At 38.4% G+C, this 19582-nt stretch overlaps 1 protein-coding gene and 1 long non-coding RNA gene across 2 annotated transcripts in view; one reads left to right on the forward strand and one right to left on the reverse strand.

Annotated features, from left to right (window-relative positions):
* The window catches only part of LOC129780005 (zwei Ig domain protein zig-8-like), a 182116-nt gene that overhangs the window by 21918 nt on the left and 140616 nt on the right, over positions 1-19582 (forward strand). The gene's annotated exons all lie outside the window — the stretch shown is intronic.
* Positions 5980-6814, reverse strand: LOC129780006 (uncharacterized). The gene is made up of 3 exons (XR_008743811.1): positions 6671-6814; positions 6475-6536; positions 5980-6410 (listed from the first exon to the last, which is right to left on the reverse strand). It is a non-coding gene; the product is annotated as an uncharacterized LOC129780006 (long non-coding RNA).

Raw genomic sequence — 19582 nt, forward strand, 5'->3', positions numbered from 1 at the left:
CGCCGCCATTCTATCCTGGATTCCTCGAGTCGAGAAAGACGCACCACGCTAGATATGGGGTACAGACTAGGGGGGCGTTGCTGATTAATGGTCAGCTGCATCCCAATAGGAAGTATCCCGTGTCGGGCACACGTACAGAGCAACGAAGACTGCGACATATCAATTATGAAAACACTTGTAATACTAACCTCGAGTCAACCGCGAGTAATCGGTTACATATTACTAACATAGTCTAAGCAAACATTGTCAAAATATTGAACTCCCGGCCCCGTTAGGCTGACGCCATATGAGCCTTAATAAAATATATATTTTGGATAAAAAAAAGAAAAAACTGTATCCATACATCAATAAATGGCCACATTTACCCTTTCTATACTCTAGCATACTGTCTTAAAGACCGAGAATCAATAATTTTGTTTTGAGAAAACTGAATTAACTGACTACTAAAACTTAATGAAGTTGAAGAATAATGTTTTCTGAAGTTTTTTCATTTTATTATATCTTTTTGATTTTTCAAACGGGACTTCCTGCGAAAAAACTAAGTAAAAAAACGCACGATAGAATACCCTAAGCAAAATGTTAGCTCAATCGGACTCCATTAACTAGTGTTGAAGACGTTAAAATTTTTTAATTTTATTGAAAACCGCAAAATCCCCCAAGGGAGGAGTACATGAAATCGAGGTTTTCGACAATAAATTGATGTTGAGAGTTTGTAATTTTTCTTATTTCAGAAATAATAATCGAATTCTACTTTTTTAAATGCATTTCTTCAGTTTAGAAATTTAGTTGTAGCTTTTTTATATTTTATTTATGGAAATTACGAGAATTATTGAATAAATCTCATCCATTCATCATGAAATGACTAAGCAATAAGCGTCTGAAATTGGACATTTTTCACGATGCGATCGATTTTCGTTTTTTAATTTGTATCCCCAATATGTTCCCGAAAGACGTAATCCAACGTAAAAAAAACGAATGACACATTTTCAAAGGAGCTACTATTTTTGAGTAACAATGAGTAACATTCATAAAAAAGTGGAAAAAAGTTTGCGCTTCCTCTACCTATCTAGATAATCTAGACTAATCTGAGAAGAAAAAGTAAGCACTAATGCTTAATTAACTTATACATAATACCAGCTGACCCGGCGAATTTCGTCTCGTTTAAAATTGTTTTTTGATATGAATTCTTTCGAACATTCACGTTTTCTTACTAAGCGAACATTCGTGGATTCAATCGCAGAACATTTATTGATTTTCTAATTGGCCCTTTACAATTTCTAGTACACCGGACTTTTTACGCGTTTTTTACTGCTGTAATAAATATTACATCTCTTCCTCATTTCATATTTCTCCCTCCCTGAAAGAAGGAATAGACTTTTATCAGATAACATCGAAAAGATCATGTTTATAAACCAAAAAGAGCAATGAAGATAATTGTGATGGAAACTTATTAGAGAAAACCTAGAATAAAGCATTTTTTTTTGCTATTCTAAGCACTAATTAAGGTTTCAAACTTCATTTTTTACGTCTTCCCTTCTTTACATATCAGAATAAATCACTTCTTGAAAAGAGCCATCGAGCCGCTAAAATGATCCGGTTCGTTTTGTTGAACACATGGGTCTGAGCCGCTCACTGAAATGAACCGTTTTGCCCATCTCTAGTGCAAATTATCTTTTTTTTTCGCTCCGTCGATGGTAACACTGCATTTCCCACTCTGGGACAATAATATTCGGCTACTCGTTCAGTCTGATCGGATGGTTTTTAGTGTCAAGATGTACAATTTACAAGAACGTGTATTTTTAGTGAAATCGTATTACTCGAGCAATCGAAGCCTTAATGAAACTTTGTCCTATTATGGTAAGAAATTCAACATTTCGCTTCGTCGATTACTTCCTCTGGGGATACGTGGAGGACCGTTGCTATGTAAATAAGCCACAAAATTTGGAGGAACTTGAAAAAGAAATAACTCGGACTTTCAACAGCATCAAAGTCGTAATGTTAGAGTTGGTCATGAGGAATTTGTTCACCGTTTAAAGCGCGTTATCGAGAAAAGGGTTGGTCACATCGAAAATGTCCTAAAATAAGCTTTCTTTTCGTTTTTTTTAAAGTAAAAATCGGTTCACTTTTGTAGAATTTATTAAATTTTGTTGTGGGGTCAGCAGTGCGTCACGTTGTCCTCTGCGAATTGTCTAGCCTCGGATATAGTATCCGCTCCCAGGAAACAATCCTAAATAAACCGCCGTCGAACGGCTTCTGGTGCTTTATTTCAAAGCACAGACACTTAACGAAACCATACTAAATTTGAATTTCTTCGTTAATTTTCCTTCAAAAAACACACCGCGACGCTATTTCAAACTGCTACGAAACCAAGGATGGCATTGCGCAGAAAATTCATTCTCCAATCGAATTGGTTCTAGTATTATGTATTTTTTTCAGGTTAATATTTTCAGTGTACTAGATTTAGAGCAAAATTTGTCTCGTAGAGAAATGTAAAATTTAGAAGGCAGGGTTTTGTGTTTGTTTTTAATCATATGCAAAAGCAAATACTGTTCTCAAATTACTTTATTTTATATTCTATATTTAACGCACAAACATAGATTCAACAAACATTTGTTGATCAAAAGAGGAAAATAGATTAAAACTGCAAACATTCACATATTACATGCAAAGTACAAAGCGTTCCCTCTGTCATCATATTCCATAGAATTCTACCGAGCCGCGGAATGTATCTTTCACTATAGATTCATACATACAAACCCATCCGTTCCAGTCATTATCACTATTTGGCTGCCAGAGCTGCTCATCCTTACGGGACGGAACCAAGAACCAGCTCATGGTGCCATGGTGGATACATTCTACCGCGAGTCGAGACAACCACACCGGCGGCGAAGTGTTGTGAATCGCCCAGCAGCGTCGGATGGAATCGACTTTATCGCGCTCAACTCGTTTCAAGTGCTATGCTCCGTTTGTGTTCTGTGCGCTCCTGTCAAGCGCGATAAGAAGTGCACATTACCAAATACCAGCACCAACTTTCAAACACCCCGGGAAAGTTACCCCAGCAGGAGCAGCACCAGAAAGTACATTATTCTATTATTTATTAGGACTTTGCCGGGAAACTGAATTCGAAACTGTGCGCGCTCTGTGAAGCGCTCTGCTCGGCTGTCGGTCCTTGTTTTAGTGTACGTTTGCTGTCATGGTTTTGGCTGTGTTGTGTTTCGGTCGTATTTGAGTTTCCAATTCCGGCGAAGAGCGACCAAAATTAACAAACAAGGTCGGTACATATCCCGCGGGATGTGATGTGTTCAAATCTTCAACTATTTGTATGGTAGAGTTCACGATGGGATTCATGCGGATCAGTGCGATGTGAAACAGTTGGCTTACGTGTGGGGGTGGATTCGTTCATTCTGTTGTGGAGAGATGTTCACGTTTTGATGGAGTGTCTGATTTATATCTGGCTGATTGTTTCGAGAATATTTACAGAACGTAAGGTACATAAATTCCTTGCATCGCTTTTCCATGTTTTCATAACAGTCTTAGTGCAGTTTTTCATAACTACTGATACCATATTTGCGAAAAAAGGACAGTCTTTTGATACCAGATTTTTATTATCCTCATGGAACTATCTAAAATCCTATATTGTGTAAAACTCGTAGTCTATTTGAAGACACATGCGGAAAATTTGGCAGTGTTTTGGTCGCAAAGTTCAGCGACACACGTTGGCCCTCCATGACTCACTCACGTATCATCTCTGCGAGACTTGTTACGACACCATTTGAGGGAAGATTGTGGTTATCCACAAAACCGTTGCCCACACGTAGCAATTCCGCAATCACGTTTCTTTTGCACACGCAAATGTTCGCTGGAGCTCGTATAATGAGGAAGGTTTGGTGAGTTCCGTTGCTTATAGTAACTGGTTGAGGTGCAATTATAACTCTTCTCGTCTTGTAATTTGTAGGGCTTTCTATGAACTAATGCGTAATTTAATTCCAAAATAAAAACAAACAAAAGGATTTGTGTTACACAAGTTTGTACCACTAACAAATCATTTTGCAGGAGTTTAATTTGATTGGCAGATTGGAAGAGTCCGAAAGCTGAGTATCTGACACTCGTATGTTCTCTCATTGCCTCTATTATTACGATTTGTTTAAACCATAATACACACTCCTATGATGATCACCGTTCATGTTACCGCAGATCCAAATGACACAATAATGCTTTCAGCTGCTTCCCCATCTCCCGACCACAAAGTGGTGCTTTTACCACCAGTGTACAATCAGAACTTTTACTCACGTATTTTTGCCCCTGATATTGACACGACAGCATAGGTTCCGCGGAAAAGTACAATCAGCATAACTGGGACCGCAACGCACGGTATGTTACATCGATTACGTGGCACACGGCACCGTTCCTCGACGCTTCCCAAGCGGTGCTGCAATGGGCGAACATCAATCATCCCCGTTATTTTCCCCCACTCGAAGCGATTGCGATTACCCCAGGCGGATGGTGGAAAATATAACTCGTGAAAGGGGAGGGGTATGAAGTCTAGCTCTGGCAGGCTCTTACAAAGTGTGGCAATCGATTTCAAGTACAAGAAAAATGTTTTAATCGCCCGACATCGATTCGTTACACATGACAATGAAAAACAGTGACAGCTTTAGACTTTTGAATAGGTGTTCCACTGAAGTGATATTGACTGCTAAAATGGAGATTCTCGGGAGAGGAGAACAATACCTACTGTCATGTTCGCATAAAAGCTTTTCTGGATATCACTACCCACCACGTACCATGTGAGGATAGGTGCCGGAATTTTGCTATGTAAGTGATTTTGAATAGGTTACAAGTGAGCATTGACGACACCATGCATTATTGTCTCTGTATTCACAGAAAACAAATGTGTTTCAAAATGGAACGAATGGATGAATGGTTTCCTGTTATGTGATGTTAATATAGTTATGCTGAAAAATATGTATTGCTGTTATGAATAAAGTGAGAAACATTGTTATGCCCAAGTCATGCAAATCGACTCTGTTTCAAACGACTAATTTAATCAATAGAACAGCGTGTTTGACAAGAGCTAGACTCCTGCGATGGGCTCCCATTTTTTGATTGTCATTCAATTCAGTTTGGTGAATTTTAGTGAAGAATATCTGATTTAGCTTTTATATCACGCATAAAATTGAAGCTCGTCTGGATTTTTATTATCGTACAAACAAATATGGAAAAATTTAACTCGCAGATCTTATTTTACTGAACAAACCGAGAATCGTTCATTCAAATTCGTTTCCAGTCCTATGCAGTGATAGTAAAAAATTTTAACGATTTTATCGATCAAAAAATACGTACAGTCAATCGCAAAATTGAGTGTACACACCAGGTTGGTTCGGTATTTTTGAGTTTTTCGGAGTGTCAAAATAAATAATTTCAAACGACTTACATTCATTGTATAATCCAGGGATTGCCAAACGGTAATCCGCGGTCAGGATTAAATATATAATTCCACCTTTTGCCGTGAATATTTTATAAGGTGTTTATGCTAACCTTGATAAAACATATTAGTTGTAAGAGTAGATTCTTCTTCAAGGATTCTGCAAGTCCACGTTCCACCTAAAATGTTCACACCTAAGCGCGGACCTGTGGGCTCAGATCAGATCGAGCTCAATGATATTTTGGATGTGCCCATCTTGTAGAAAGTTGATGAGTAACGCTCGCTTCCGCAATGCTCTGAGCTCCACGAACGACCTTTTACAGGCGGTTGTCGGTCAACACAGTCAGATGCTTGAAAGCTTGCGAGGTGAGATAAAGAAAAATGCAGACAGAATAAACGAAGTTGCAGAAAAACAACAGCAGCAAGGTCTCTCTAACCGCTCGCCCTGGCCGATAGTTCAACCAAGGTCAACAAAGCGTCCTCGCATCCAAATCGACCCGCCACAGGTCGAAGAGGATGCCACCCGTACACTTTGTGGTAGCAAAGAGTTGGACCCCGCTTTGTCCGTTCCAATCGTGCATACCGCTGCACGAGAACCTAAATTCTGGCTGTTTTTATCGAGATTTTCTCCACACGCCACTGTGGAGGAGATCTCAAGTCTCGTACAGCGGAATCTAGAAATGAATGAATCGGTTGAAGTGATCAAGTTGGTTCGAAGAGGAGTTGATCTCAATCAACTCTCCTTCATATCGTTCAGGATCGGAGTGGGGATGAAGTGGAAGGAAAGAGCAATGCAGCCAACAAGCTGGCAAAAGGGAATTTATTTCCGCGAGTTTGTGGGTACCGAACGTAACAACACTATTTTTCGAGACGAGCGACGACGAGATAGTCCATCGCAGCAGCGGGACTGTTTCTCCACACCGCTCGCTGCTCCCATCCAGCCGACGGTTGCGATGCAGCAATAACGGAAATTTGTGTGAGGAATCTGAAATGGGTTATGAAGCGAATATTATGCGTATTGTAAACAATAATGTCCTAAGTCTACCTACTCTATCTGTTGTTACCGATGGAATAGAGTTTCGTCCTGTTGCTCCGCTGATCGTGGGAAACCCTGTGGAACAGAAAACAGTAATTAGCATATATTTTCAAAATATGAACAGCATCAAAGGAGTAGAAAGACAGAAACATTTATACTTATCATCGCTAGAACTAGACTACGATGCTTATGCATTTGCGGAAACTTACCTGGACTCTTCTGTACAAGACGGTATACTATTTCCTTCGTGTTTTTTGGTCTATCGTTTCGACAGAAACACGCTTAATAGCGATAAGCGAACTGGCGGCGGGGTGCTTGTTGCGGTACATCGTCGCATCATCAGTACAGAGGTTGCTCGAGCTGAAAACAATGAAGCGATCTGTGTTAAACTGAAAACAGTGAATGGAAATGTATTTTTGTTTTGTGGATATATTCCACCTACCTCGAATATCGCACGTTACCACTCGTTCGTTGTGTTTGTTGATTCCGTTATGAGCATCGTTCAGCCGGGTGACACTGTGCTCGTGAGTGGAGATTTCAACCTACCGAATTTAAATTGGAATCAGTATATCGAAGAAGGGGATTATTCGTTTCTCTTACCTGAGCGAATTGTTTCGCAAAGTGAAGTAGTCATTGTTAATGGATTCTCGTCGTCTGGACTGATGCAAGTTTGTGATATACCGAATCAAAACAATAAATATTTGGATTTGGTGTTCACCACTGACACCGAATTATGTCAAGTTGTTGTGACAGACCCGATTATTAAGCACGAAATTCACCACTTCGCTATGCAAATCATGATCACTATTGCTACACTGCGCGAAATGGAAGTTGAGAAGTTCAGGAGGCACTTAAATCTCAACTTAATGGACGCGACGCTGGTTAAAGAAGCACTAAGGAGTGTTCCGTGGAATGACATCTTCATATCGTCAGCTGATTTTGAACGTGATGAAGAAAGTTATAGGCAGCACGCCACATCAATGTTTGAGTTTCTTAACTCAATCGATGTTTTTTCACTGCGGACTCGAATGTTCTACAGTTGTATGCAACAGTGTAGACTTCAACGTTATGTCGCTGTATTTCGTGCTGTTCACCATTTTCGCAAGGTTTGCCCCTTTTAATAGGGTCTACCCGAGATCGACAACCCCGTACCCGGAATGGTTTTCATCAGCTGTTATTCGAGTTCTCAAGGACAAACGAAAAGCGTTGAGAAAAATGCATAAGAACAGAAGCTGCTGCGGTCGTTCAAAGTGTTACACAGAGAAGCGTATCAAGTGTACATCACTGGGATCCAGAATGGGATAAAGGAAAACCCGAAGTCGTTTTGGAAATTCGTGAATAGCAGACGAAAAAATAGGGGAATTCCGGACGTGATAAGATACGGTAACCGATCTTCAACTTGTGGACAAGAGACCGCCGAGCTCTTTGCGGAGTATTTCAAGAGCGTTCATCAAAATGACCAACCGAGAATCGTCAACTCTTCGATTGACAGGACCGATGACCTGTTGGTTCTCTCGCACCGTGAAGTGAATCAAGGTCTATCGGATTTGGACCCGGGTAAGTCAGCAGGACCAGATAGACTCCCCGCAAAACTTCTGAAAGAAATCAGGGATGAACTTATCGAACCCCTGACTACTCTATTCAATTATTCGCTTACGTCCGGCTACTTCTCGCCACTGTGGAAAATCTCGCACATTACTCCAATCCATAAGAAGGGCCCACGTTCAGATGTCGAAAACTACCGGGGTGTTGCAATCCAGTCTGCGATGCCAAAGTTATTTGAACGACTTGTTTACTCTCGCCTTTATGAACGTATTATCGACCGTGTGTCAGCAGCACAACATGGTTTCGTAAAAGGAAAGTCAGTTGTGACGAACCTATGCGAATTTTGCTCTACCGTCACGGATTATATATCTAAAGGGTATCAGGTGGACTGTATATACACAGATATGAGCAAGGCTTTCGATGTAGTAGGAATAAGCAGCATAATGCGCGCGGTGGCTGATTTCGACATTCACGGAAAAATGTTCGAATGGATTGGGACGTATTTGGAGAGCAGAACACAATATGTGAAAGTGCACAACAACGCATCCAGGTCTTTCGGTGTTAGTTCAGGTGTTCCGCAGGGTAGTCATTTGGGGCCTATTCTGTTTGTCATGGTCATGAATAAACTACCATCATGTTTGGCCAACGCAAAAGTGCTCATATACGCAGACGATGTGAAGATTTTCCTGCCCGTGAAAAACATCGATGATTGCCATCTTCTTCAGCAAGATTTAGTCAATTTTCGGAGATTCGTCGAGAGCAACGGACTGAGTGTAAACCCCAGCAAGTGCTCCGTTATTACTTACACCAGGAGAGCTCAGCCGATAACTTTCGACTATAGGCTAGGAGGTACGGATCTACAACGAGTAGAGTATGTCCGAGACTTAGGCGTGACGATGGATCAATCCCTCACGTTTAACCTCCACCTAGAACGAATAGTCAAGGAAGCGCTGCAACTATTTGCTCTCACTCGTCGTTTTGGGCAAGAATTCACTGACCCGCATGTAATTCTGAAGATCTACATCAGCCTTGTACGGTCTAAACTCGACTTTGCGAGTGTAGTGTGGCGACCGCAATACGATCTGCATATCCAAAGATTAGAAAATGTCCAGAAAAAGTTCCTGAAGTTTGCGCTGAGGAATTTAGGATGGAGAGGAGAACACCTGCCAGTATACGAAGATCTCTGCTGTTTAGTGGACATGGATACTATCAAAAGTAGACACAGAATCGCAGATATGACTTTCTTCTGTAAACTATTGAGCGGACGGATAAGAAGCCCGTGTCTCTACGAACGGATAAATTTTAACACCAGCCCCGTTTCTCTTCGTCGCCGGAGAATTTTTGATCCACCTCTGAGGTCCAGAAATTACACCCAACACGAACCTACAACTCGATTCATGCGTGAGTTTAACATGCTGCAAGAAGTGATTTCCATAGATATGACAACAGAAGAAATTCGAAGAAGACTACGATTATTTTTAAGAGGTCAACTAAATGTATAAGTGATGATGTGTTTTATTTCTGTTTTCATGTTTAGTTTTTATGATGAGTTTTATTTTCCATGTTTAGTTTTTAAGAAAGATAACGGGCTTGCAGCCTATAATCTAATCTAATAAACAAAATAAACAAATTATTTTTTAAATATTTTTTTCAGATTGTTAATTATTTAATATCCAGTTGTTCGACCATAACTTGTAATAAAGTAAAAAATTGTCACTAGGAACAATTTCAACAAGGTTTTCTCCAGGAATATCATTTGTTAAATAATCAACTGAAAATGATGCAAACATCCGGCGTAAGGTTTCAAAAAACAATAAAAACTATTTTTTTGGAGAAAACTTCGCCTTTGAAGACGGCGAATGTGAGATTTAATGCATTATTGTTGTTTTAATTTTAAAACTATGATAAGTAGTGTGAATAATTGGGCAGATTTCTTTCAAGAAATATAGCCATGAATGAAGCAACAGGGATGAACGAGAAATAAGAAATTTCTAAAATTGAATATTAGCCCCTATTATGTAATCCTAGGTGAACAGAACTTTGCTCATTAGCTCTATTTTGTTGTTATAGGGTAAGTGTACCAATTATGGAGGACATATGTCACCAACTTGCAGAAATTGGCGAATAAATACAAAAGTATACAAAAGTATACTTTTTCTAGCAGTTTGAGCACTGTTTTTGGATATTCTCACTGATAATTCGATGATCAATTGACTAAATTGTATAAAAATGCCACAGGATGGTTGTGTCCGAGACACGACAGCATAGTTGAAGTAGGATTCCGTTGGGCTATCTGTTGATTTTGGATATTTTTGAAGAATTACATTGTCAAACTCTTTGATAATGATTCGGTGGCGCTGAAAAGGGCCGTTTTGGGAGAAAGGAAATCGGGGTTTTAAAAAAAAAGTGTTTTCATGCCAAATATCTTAGAATTGCATGAAAAAAAATTTCGTCAAAAATCGACTTTTCAGACAAAAACGACCAAGTGCCGAAAAGTCAATTTCTGACAAAAAAAAAATTCGAGACAACAGTAAATCTCGAGGATTCATGCAATTCTAAGACATTTGGCATCAAAATTCTTTTTTTGAAAACCCCGATTTTCTTTGGTCCTCTTTTGGGCGATTTTTCAATTTACAGAAAACTAAAATTTTGAGATCTGCGACAATAGTAAATGAAGCCAATATTTTGCAGAGGGTATTTTATCGTGCAAATCAACAATTCGCAGCAAGTTCGGAATGAAAAACCGAGATAATTATTTTTATTGGCACTTAAAACCATACGTTTCGTCTCGTATTCCGAAAAAAACTAAGTCCCAGAGTGTCGATTTTTGACAAAACAAATTTTTTCGAGATTACACTAGATCTCGAAGTTTCATGCAATTTGAAGACATTTGGAATAAAAAAAAAGTCACAGGAGGGTTGTGTCCAAGACACGACCGCATAGTTGACGTAGGATTCCGTAAGATTATTTGTTGATTTTGGATATGTTTGAAGAGTTACATCGTTAAACTCTTTGACAATAATTTGGTGGCGCTGAAAAGAGCCGTTTTGTTTGGTTGTTGGGCATTGTTTGTTCACTCCACCAGTGTTTACCGAGTGATGATGACAGAAGGATGGTAAACAGTCGTTGGATGGTGCGTATCAGATAAAAGACACTGAAGTGGAACGAGATATGATGAAAACCGCCTTCTGTGATCCTAGACGAGATGCCTCCCTTATTATGTATGCATGAAATAAAAAGAAAAAAACTCACCTATGTAATATAAGACAATTACCAATACCGAACACAATTATCAATTTTTATCATCAGTAAAAACATGTTACTTTAATATTGAAAAAACATATTTGAAATGGAAATGGTAATTTTCTTTTATAATTTTTACTTTCTGAGTGTTTATTCAACCTAATGAGAATATTAATTGGACTAACAACAACTAATACCAAACCAATATTCAAGTTCCAAATTTAAATTTAATTTGCTAGAATTATTCGTATCACTCACCTTACTTGCAATATAAAAATACTCCCGACTTGCATATATTTGCAATACCCATTTCCCCTGGGCACCTTGGTTTTGATATCTCTGTCAAGGAATACATTTCGGTAGGAACAAAGGCTCCCCTTACATTTATGTAATTTCAATGCCGATTTCCTCCAGGCAGCTTGGGTTTGATGACTCTGTTAGGGAACACATTTCGGTACGACAAAAGTTTTCCCTACATTCATGTATTTGCAATGTCGATTTCCCTCAGGCACTTTGGTTTTGATATCTCTGTTAGGGAATACATTTCGGTAGGAACAAAAGTTCCCCTACTTTCATGTATATGCAATGTCGATTTCCCCCATTCAGCTTGGTTTTGATGTCTCTGTAAGGGAATACATTTCGGTGGAAGCAAAAGCTTCCCCTTCTTCCATGTATTTGCAATGCCGATTTCCCCAAGGCAGCTTGGTTCTGATGTCTCTGTTAGGGAACACATTTCGGTGGGAGCAAAAGTTCCCCATACTTTCATGTATTTGCAATGCCGGTTTCCCCCAGGCAGCTTGGTTTTGATGTCTCTGTTAGGGACCCGCCGCATGTGTCATAAATTTCGACCAATCAGAAGTGGGTATTTCCGTTAGGATAGGGGTTGAGATTTTTCTATTGTTCGATAGTTAGTTTCATGACATATATTATTTTCTCCAATATAAAAAATTGTTATGGTGTACCGAAATCGATTGATGCAAAAATATCATCAATCCATAATGAAATGACTGAGCAATAAGCGTTTGAAATTTGACAATTTTCACGATGTGCTCGACTTTCGATTTTCAATTTGTACCCCAATATGTTCCCGAAAGACGTAATCCTACGTCAAAAATCGGAAACCCCGATTTCCTTCACTCCCCCCTTTGGGTGATTTTTCGGATTTCAAACTCAAACTTTGACCGCTGTGCGACACTAGTAAATGAAGTCCGATTGAGCTGATATTTTGCATAGGGTAGTTTTTCGTGGGAATCAACATTTTTAATCAAGTTCGCTTTGAACATTCGAAGGACACTCTTTTCCCATACATCCATTGGAACTCTAATGTACATATTCATAAAAAATAGATATTGTTCGTGCTACGAAAAATGTCCAAATCTGAGCGCTTTTTGCTCAGAAATTTCATGAGGGATTCATTATATTTTTTCATCAATCGAATGCAATTTGATTATAAAATTTCCCATAGTTAATAGCGAATAGCAGATAGCGTTGAAAATAAATCTTCTGATGTCTAATGTGTTTATTGTTTATAGTTTACAATTAAGTTTATCTATATAAGAGGTATGGCTATGAAATAACGAGACTGGTTACGAAAAAGGGTTATATTTTAAAAATTACGGTACAACGATATGCTCCCCTTCAATATACTCCCCTTGGCTCCTCACACCCCTTTCAATACGTTTTTTCCATTGTTCGAAGCAGTGCTGAAACTCTTCTTTTGTGATGGCGTTCAAAAGCCGCGTCGCTTTTTCCTTCGCCTCTTCTACGGACTGAAATTGGGTACCTTTCAACACGGATTTGATCTTGGGGAATAGAAAAAAGTCGCATGGGGCTTGATCTTGTGAGTACGGGGTATGTTCGAGCACTGGAATGCCCTCATCGGCTAAAAATTTGCAGACACTTCAAGTTACCGAACGCACTATTTGTGTCTCCCCCCATCCCTCTGGGGTGGCTGTTTCGTTATTTATAGCCATACCTCGTATACAACCATTCCATGCCAAACCGACATAGTGGTTCTCTGATTTTCATGAAATGTGGTAATTATGTTCTTTTTCCGCAAAAATTTAGACCTGAATTTTTCTATTTTTTCATTAATGTGGCCATTTTTATTTAGGGTGGTCCGAAAAATCAACTTTTTCCTCTTTTTTTTTTAAAATGACTTTCTAAAAAACATAACTTTCGAAGTACTGGACCGATTCCAATGAACAACATATCAAATTGAAGTCAATGAACTTGTCTTATTTACAACAATACTACATTTCCTAAAAAAACTTGATGTTGTTTCCGTAATCATTGATTGTATTTGTTTTTTTAATAGTTTACATGGTTTTGGGACCAAGGGCGATATATATTTGTATATTTTTTTCTTGAAAGTTGAATTTTTTTTACATAACATATCCAAAAATCTGAGGAGCGTTATTTTTTGTTCTTGAGCTATGATTTTTCAAAATTTACCGATTTAAAAAAAAACAATTTACCCCTTTTTTACACCATTAAAACTCATAACTTTTGAACCACTGGACCGATGCAGATTTTCGATATATCAAATTAAAGCCAATGAGCTATTCTTGTTAAGAAAAATATTACACTTGGGAAAAAATAGAATTCAGTTTTCGTAATTATTGGTTGTTCTTGGTTTTCATAGTTTACAGGGCCTCGGAACCAAGGGTACCATATTTTTTAATTTTTTTTTCTTGAAAGTTGAGGTTTTTCCACATAACATATCCGAATATCAAAGAGGTGTCTTTTTAAATTAAATTAATTAATTTATTAACAATATTGATTCGTTGGAAATAGATATTGAAGGTTATGCAAAGTATTGTTCCAGGCTGGCTACTGAGGCTCAATGTTGACATAGGACTATGTCTTTCATTTTTGTACTGAGGTGCCGACTAAACGAAGAAGTATGATGATCACTTCATTCGAAAGGAAAAGGATTATGAGTGGTATTTGTTGTTTATTGACTCCTAAAACGTTTTTCAATAGCTCATAACTGTCTCTAAAGCAAACTATTGAAATCACTAGAATATATGAATATGTGTACCTGCTTGAAATTCCATCTCTGCCATGGATGGTCAGCGGTTGATGCATGTCGTCGAGTGGTAGCCATCATGGCCATCAATATTGTGTTCGCCCTGTTCAACCTCAGTTTCACTTCTGCTACCTTGTTAAATGTACGAGCAATATTTTTCTGCCTCAGAATATGCACAAAGAAATCATAGTACGAAGCTTGAACCGGTGCGCAGATGCAAAACAGAAGAGGAATAGTAACTAGGTGCGTATGAAGATAATTTCGTCCCCAATTCTTTATTTTATTCATTCTCCGAGCAGCCAACCTCATCACACGGAGGTTTCGCCCGATGCGAATTCTGAATGTGAAAGGGTCGATGGTGTGCTCTAAATGGCAGAAATCACACTTCAATGTAATCTGTTTTTAAATTTTTTCTCTCTCAAATCCGGTGGAGGCCCGATGAAAAGATAGGACATTCCACATCGGATTTCATACCGTTGGGAAGTGTTGGAAGAGTTACTTTGCTAGAAGATGCTAAAAAACCACCTGGATATGAAACAAGTTCAGGTTTTCAATGTCGCCCTAGATTACGAGAAATCAACAGTTCATTTCAGTGCTACCATATATTTGTACTAAAGAGTTCCTTCCTCAGTTTCTACAATGTTTGTTCTTTTCACCAATAATTTCGTAGTTCTACGTCCACAATGCGGACGTGTCATGGACGCCTTCTACTTTTTTCATCGCCAGTCTTTGTTGAAGCCATATTGATCTTGGCTCCTGTTTTATCGAGAGTCTTAAAAAAACAGAACAAAAACGTCGAAGAGGTGTAGATGTTGTTTACTTAGTTCAAAAATAAGTTTTCTATCGATGTTTAATCGGTGCCCCCCATCTGTTGACAACAACTGACTCCATACTGTAACATATAATTTATACATGATGGAATATCCCGACTTATGGCTGGGATTACAAAATCTTGAAAAGCGTCAAATGTGCACATATTATTTCGGATCATTGAGCAAGTCTATTGATGTGTGTTTATATCGGTCAAAATCGATTGGAATTTAAGGAAAACTGTAAACTTCGATTGGATACCCGGAGGTAGCTAAATAGCAAAGACAACGGGTCTCTCGTGTGACTTTTTTCAAAAGAAACCTTCAACAAGAACAACTTCAAGCAATTTTCATCATCATAAAACAATCAAATACCATCTAAGAACTGAAAAAAATCAACCAGTCGCTGATCCGACCCACAACGAGTTATGATGTGCTCATCATCTTCAGACTTTCCGCTGCATTGCTCCATTTCTTTTAGCTGGTAGCAGTATTGCTGACACAAGAATGCCCTTCTTTTTTATGCAAACTCGCAATGCGGAGTATCATCAGAGCAGTTTTTTTTGCTTGCTGTCAATAAAATGATAGCCCACAACGAGAAAGAAGAAAAAACTAATACCGGGGAAATATGCGAGTGCATAAAATTATTAAAATATAAATATTTCCCTTCGAGGGCCCCATTTCCACCGCTTTGGTCATAAAACCGCAACGTCCACACATTATCCCCGAGGGCTGTGGGATTCTGATGGAATCTGCAAGTACAGATTTAAGTAATAATATTTTTACGTCTATCGCCTTTTGGTGTGAAGAATGGGATGGAAAGGATCGTGTTGCCTTCGGCACTCTTTTTGCGAAATGATTCGTTAATATTCTCGTTTTGGAAACGTAAAGTTTACTCCAGGGAAACATGTAGTGCAGAAAGGGTTTTGATGAGGATTGTAATGGACTCGAAATTATGACGAGGTGCAACAGATAAATGTGTTTTTGGAGAAATAAATTTGCTCGGTAGAGAACCCAAACTTTTTTTTTCTTCACTATTATGTTTAGATAGTTTGTTTCGTACTGAATAATTATTCTATGGCTCTCGCCCTTGATACATACACGGGGAATGGATTGTGTTAGATGTGTAATATGAATGTTTGCTCATTCAGCTGTCGGGTGTGAGCAATCACCGTTGATTGCAACCAACCCACCAAATTGGTAAGCCACAATCGGATTCCTCCTAGAAGTGTAATTGGTATCGTGAACTATTCACCTGCCGTTTGATGTGTAATTTCAATCAGTGATTTCTCGTCAGTATTTCGGAACGATCTTCAATGAATTTGAGCCCACACTACTCTACATATGTGAGTACACACGCACTGAAGTCGATTAATCGCGTGACTCATCACCCCATCGACTGAGTGGGGGTGATGAGTCACGCGAGTAAAATTACCAATTTTAGTCGTATAGCTTTGTGAGTTGGGCACCAAATCAACGTCAAATGAATTTTCATAGTATTTAAGGAGAAGAGAATCGATATATTACTTTTTCGAACAGCGTGTCGAAACGTGTTCAAAAATTGCCCGAAAACTAAAATCAATTTTCTCCCGCTTGCCGGGATGCTGGCACATATAGTGGAATGCAATATAGCGTACTCATATACGAGACGATAGACGATCGTTCCGGAACATACCACACATATATAGCAAATCGCGAGTAGTGTGGGTTATGTGGTGAATCTTCTCGACACTATCTTTTGTACTCTCGACGTGTGATTTTCGCTCTTGATGGAAACCAACTCCGATAAAGGCTCAATCGTTAGCTGGTTTCTGTGGGTGATGTATATTACGGCTCTGCATTGGCGAAGGTTTTCCAAGATTATTTAAATTGAACGAAGTATTGTCTGATGAAAATTACTTGATTAATCAACCATTAATCATTAATCATATAATCAACAAAAAAAACATGTCATTATTTTTTTTTTATTTTCTACCAATTGTTGGGAGGGAAATCTTTATCACTTACGAAATTTCCAATGGGCACATATTATCGGATCATTTCTACGTTGTAGCTGGCTAAAAATGTTGCTCAAGAAATTCAATTTGCATAAATTTTTTCACAAACATCCCCAATAGATTTGGCTAGGATGGGTTTACCCCTATTAAACTCCTCTTTTTCAATACCATGCTGTTTTCCACGTCACATTGTTTCCATAAAATCCAAATACATAGAAATTGTCCTTAAATATTCAGAATGACTTATTCAAAAATTCATAACTTTCGAATTACTAAACCGATTCAGATAATCGATGTAGAAAAGCCAATGAGCTATTCTTATTTGAAAAAAATATTACACCTCCGAAGAAGATGGATTCTAGTCGCATATAAATAAAAAAATCCTCAGGTTTCAAGAAAAAGTCACAGGAGGGTTGTGTCCGAGACACGACCGCATAGTTGACGTAGGATTCCGTTAGGCTAACTGTTGATTTTGGATATGTTTGAAGAGTTACATCGTTAAACTCTTTGGTTATGATTTGGTGGCCCTAAAGCACCGTTTTGTTTGGTTGTTGGGTATTTTTTGTTCACTCCACAAGTGTTTACCGAGTGATGATGACAGAAGGATGGTAAACAGTCATTGGATGGTGCGTATCAGATAAAAGATACCGAAGTGGAACGAGATATGATTAAAACCGTCCTCTATGATCCTAGACGAGATGCCTCCTCTGTTATGTATGGATGAAATAAAAAGAAAAAAACTCACCAGTGTAATGTATTATAATTACCAATACCGAACACAATTATCAATTTTTCTCATCAGTAAAACTTTAATATAAAGAAATCATATTTGAAATGGAAAACGTAATTTTCTTTTCCAATTTTTACTTTCTGAGTGTTTATTTAACCCAATGCGAATTTTTATTGGACTAACAACACCTGATACTACATGTAGATGTATATGGGAAATAACTTTTTCTAAAATTCCTTCACTTTTCCAATTTTTCTCGCCGTATAAATTTTGCTTGGGTGAAAATGAATACAACAAAACTGACAGCCTCAACTAGAAGACCCGTTCTCGAGCGGGAACCTACCTTGGTTTTTATTTAAGAAAATTGAAATAAATTGTTTCATATATCAAGTCATTTTTAACACAACTGCTACCATATACAATTTTACGTTTACACTTGTGCTAAATGTTTCACCATACACGATCGGTCATTGATATGAAATTTCACGAAGCAACCAACATTAAAGTTCCAAATTCAAATTTTATTTGCTAGAATTAATCGTATCACTCACTTTACTTGCAATATCAAAATACCCCCGCATATATTTGCAATGCCGATTTCCCCCAGGCACCTTGGTTTTGATGTGTCTGTTAGGGAATACATTTCGGTAGGAACAAGAGCTCCCCCTACTTTCATGTATTTGCAATGCCGATTTCCCCCAGGCAGCTTGGTTTTGATCAAAGTGCACCCGTGGCCGAGTGGTTAGCGTCTCACATTATCATGCCAGGTGTTCGGGTTCGATTCCCGTTCTGGCCGGGGGATTTTTCGTCAAAGAAATTTCCTTCGACTTGCACTGTGGTCATGCGTATTCAAGAGCTTGCCCCACGGAATACATTCAAGGCGTGTTATTTGGCTTAAGAAATCTCGACCAAGTATAAATAAATGACGCTAGTTAATGCATACGTTGAGACGGCAAAAGTTCCACAAGGGAACGTTAACGCCATTCAAGAAGAAGAAGCTTGGTTTTGATGTCTCTGTTGGGGAACACAATTCAGGGGGAGTAAAAGCTCCCCCTACTTTTATGTATTTGCAATGCCGATTTCCACCAGACAGCTTGGTTTTGATGTCTTTATTATGGAACACATTTCGATAGGAACAAAAGCTTCTCCCACTTTCATGTATTTGCAATGTCGATTTCCCCCAGCCAGCTTGGTTTCTGTTAGGGACCCGCTGCATGTGTCGTCGATTTCGACCAATCAGAAGTGGATATTTCCGTTAGGATGATGGTTGATATTTTTCAATTGTTCAATAGTTAGTTTCATGTCAAATATTATTTTCTTCAATAAAAAAAATTGTTATGGAGTGTCGAAATCGATTGACGCAAAAATTTCATCAATCCATCATGAAATGACTGAGCAATAAGCGTTTGAATTTTCACGATGTGCTCGATTTTCGATTTTCAATATGTTCCCGAAAGACGTAATCCTACGTCAAAAATATAAAAAAATTTAGCGCCCTTTAGTCCAAAGCCTTGAAAACAACAACAAACAAATACAACCAATAATTACAAAAACAAAATCCAAAATTTTGGCAGACATTATATTTTTTCAAAAAAAGACTAAGTAATTGCCTCTAATATAATATATCGATCATCTGAATCGGTCCAGAAGTTCCAAAGTTATTAATTTTCGTGTATACAGCCATTCCATGTCAAACCGATATAGTGGTTCTCGGTTTTTCTTAAAAAGTGGTAATTTTGTTCCTTGTCACAAAACATTAGACCCGT

This window comes from Toxorhynchites rutilus, chromosome 3, assembly GCF_029784135.1.
Source record: "Toxorhynchites rutilus septentrionalis strain SRP chromosome 3, ASM2978413v1, whole genome shotgun sequence".
Lineage (NCBI taxonomy): Eukaryota > Metazoa > Arthropoda > Insecta > Diptera > Culicidae > Toxorhynchites > Toxorhynchites rutilus.